Raw genomic sequence first — 3587 nt, forward strand, 5'->3', positions numbered from 1 at the left:
TTGCAAGGATCGAGCCACGAGGACAACGTCGCATGTTGCCCCAGAGGCGATGCTTGGCATTCCAATCCCCTCCAATCAAAAAGTTTTCACCCAATTGGTTAAATAAGTAGACATAGTCGTCTGCTAAGACTGCGTGATTTGGGGGCCAGTAGCAGGACGCAATGTTGGCACCACCCAGATCTGTACGGAGGCGCACAATAGCACATTGTAATTGTGGCAGTGATATGCCTGGAAGAGCTTGATATTCGATGTGGTTTGAGATTAGGATGGCTGCACCACCAATGCATAAGTGAGCTTGAGGTGAGTTGGCCGTTATGATGGAGTATCCAGGGATTTGGACACGAGAGTTGAAGTTGAAGCGAGTCTCGCTTATAAGCATCAAATCGACATTATGACGTATTATAAATTGCTCTAGCTCGTCAGTTTTGTTTGACAAACCATTGGCATTCCAAATGCCAATATGGAGGCCAATCATTGCGACCAGTTTGTGTGAAGGTAAGTAAAGTATGGTTAATGGTGATGGTACACCAGTATGAGATGATATTTATATTTATAGGGCGTAGATATTAAAGTATGAGGATATGATAAGGTAAGTAGGTGTATCTAATATGAAGGTGTGATAAGGTAAGTATAGAGATATATATGAAGGTGTGATAAGGTAAGTATAGGTAAGTATATGAGAAGGTGTGATAAGGTAAGTGTATGTGTGATTGTAGCTTAATGTTGTTGGTGGCGACACACCTAATTAAGCTTCAGTTTTTTAATAGTTTTGATTAAGGTAAGTATTTAGTTTTAATTTATTTTGTTTATTGGTGACGACACACCAGTTTATTTTGTTTATTGGTGACGACACACCAGTTTTGATTTTGTTTGTGTCAACCTTTACAAAAAATTAAGAGCAGCCTACAAAGGAAACGTGAAAAAGCTTAAGCTCTCTGTTGGTTTTTGCAGAGGTTGAGTTTATTTGAGTAGGAAAAAGTGCAAAATGGCGATGGGTGGATGAAACGACTAAATGGCGCTTTGTTGTGATTTGTTTGTAAGTGTGTGCTTTTGGTTTCGCACCAAGTTGACCAATTTAGTCAATTCACCAACCAGAAAGTCGACTAGCTACAGTTGCGCCTGCTCTCAGCTTCGTCAAGTTTCTATGCGCGCGTCACTTATATGGACGTCAAAAAAGGGGAGGTAATGTATATATGTGTATTTGTATGTGATTGTTGTAGATATATATATTTGTTTTTATATGTGTTCTGACAGGAGTTGTATATATGTATTAGAAAGTATATATGTATATGTTTTGACAGATGTATATATGTGTAATTTATGGAATGTAATAAGTGTGTGTATGCGTGTGTGTGTCAAGTTGCGCGACAGCAACTATTTTAGCGATTGTATAAGTGTGCAAAAAACCAGAACAATTGCCTACACACACACACGCGTCATATATTGGCACAACACTTTTGCTGGAAATTGCTAGAAATTTTTAGATTAATTTGTTTGGTCACCTTTGGGCTTGAAGTTTTATGGCAAAAGTTGATGTAATACCTTGTTTTTGGAGATTTGAAGGGTTAATTGTTATTTTTGGTTATGTGTTGTATTATTTATAGGTAATATATTTTTGATTGAATTGCTCTCTTTTTAGCTAAGAGGGTATGATTGTCCGTAGACGGACAGTTTGCAGCAATATATATGCTAGGTGTATACGTATATTTAATTAGCAATTGAAAATATATATAGCTATGGCAATTTATTGATTTATATGTAATTTTGTTTTAGTTTGTTTACCGTTCGACACAAGGGAACAAACGCAATGTCGGTCTGGATTCCAGAGCCCAGCTCCATGCCTGGTTGACAGACAGAGAAGTGGGGACTGGGATCCAGACTGTTTTTTTTTTTTATTCATTTAATACCTAGAGTACTTACAATGAATTAAGTGACATGTTATATACAATTCAAGTGAAGTTTCCCAGCCTTGGCATGGGGATTGCTGTCAAATTAATTATTTGAGGATTGGGAAAATCCCCAATTGTCTGGAAGCTACCCAGTCTGATAGCCGTTGCATCTGGATGAGCTGGAGCCGCCAGCGTGACCACCGTTGATCCTGCCGCCAGATGCCATTGGTGTGGGTGCTTGAGAGACGTAGCATCAAGGCCTTTTTCCATTGTATGGGATGTCGCAGTCTGAATTTCTGTAAGTAGGCAACCCTTTGGCAACGAGTTGTATGAAGCCATCTGATTGGTTCGTTAGCGTAACGCAATCTTTGCTTTATCTGCCTTTCAGCCAGTCGCAATTGGATGAGTTGCCGTGTCCTGCAAGTAGTCCTAGTCTTAGGCCCTCGCTGTGGTACAAGTACATAGAGGTTGGCTGCCATCATGAACAGTGTAGCAAGTGTGCACATGGTGTTGCACACTGCTTCTTGATCCGCACTGGTGGCCACGTCCCGCTGCGTCTGTGGATTTGGATGCGAGCTTGGTGTCTCTGGACTGGGAGGAATGAGAGCTCCTGGCCTTGTAGTGGTAGCGAGAGTTGAGCACAGCTGTATATGAGACGGGCTGTTTCGTCTATCCTGGAGGTAGTTGGGCTGCACCACTGTTTGACTTAGCAGTTCTTGTATGTCAAATACAAGGTAGTCTCTGAGACTGGGTGGTCGTGGGAGCGGACGTGGCTGCCCATGAGAAGGTAGCTGGCCCTGCTGTGACCGCTGCTGCTGTGCTAGGCGACCCAGAGGTAGGTGCTTCCGAAGCATTTCAGCGTATCTTCTTCTGACACCTAGGTGACGTTGTGGGAGTCTTGCTTTAAGGGCAATATTTTTGGCTTCATCGTTGCTGTGGTTGCTGAGCCGAGCCCAGTACCTGGAGCAAGCATCCTGATACATTTTTTCCACCGGCACGACCTTCAGATCAGTGTGGATGCTTTGGTTTCGCACGTACCAAGGTGCTCCAGCAATGGTTCGCAATATCTTGTTTTGCGCAACTTGAATCCGTTCAAATTGGCCTTCGCATAGAAGTGATCCCCAGACCGGAAGTGCGAACTGCCATATTGGGGCTATGAGCTGCTTGTAGAGTGATACTTTGCATTTTAATGGTAGCTTGCTCCTTTCTGATATTAGCCAGTGCAGCTTTTTGGCCCTGTCTCTAACCCTGGCGACAATGGTGGTGACGTGGCTGCTCAAAAGAAGCTTTTTATCGACTTGCACTCCCAGGTATGAAATCCTTTCTTCTGTGGTGAGCCGTTGATCCAAAATTCTTGGGGAAAGAATTGGCATCTGCAAGCTTCTCCAAGTGTGCATTATGTGCTTGGTTTTGGTAATGTTGATGCTAATGCTCCACTTTTGTGTCCATGTTGTAATGGTGGCAAGGAACAGATCCAAATTGGCAATGGCATCTTCTTGCAAGTTTGCCGATGACAAGATGGCCGTGTCATCGGCATAAGTTGCCAGCATCAGTTTGCCGTGTCGTAGCGGTGCAGGTAGGGGCATGTCGGATGTGTATAGGGTGTACAGTACAGGCCCTAAAACACTACCCTGCGGAACGCCGGCGCAGATTTCTTTTAGGCTGGAATGCGTACCTCCACAGCAGTCCACAATGAAT

The sequence above is a fragment of the Drosophila novamexicana genome, unplaced genomic scaffold (genome assembly GCF_003285875.2).
Source record: "Drosophila novamexicana strain 15010-1031.04,08,12 unplaced genomic scaffold, DnovRS2.1 tig00001789-arrow-arrow-pilon, whole genome shotgun sequence".
Lineage (NCBI taxonomy): Eukaryota > Metazoa > Arthropoda > Insecta > Diptera > Drosophilidae > Drosophila > Drosophila novamexicana.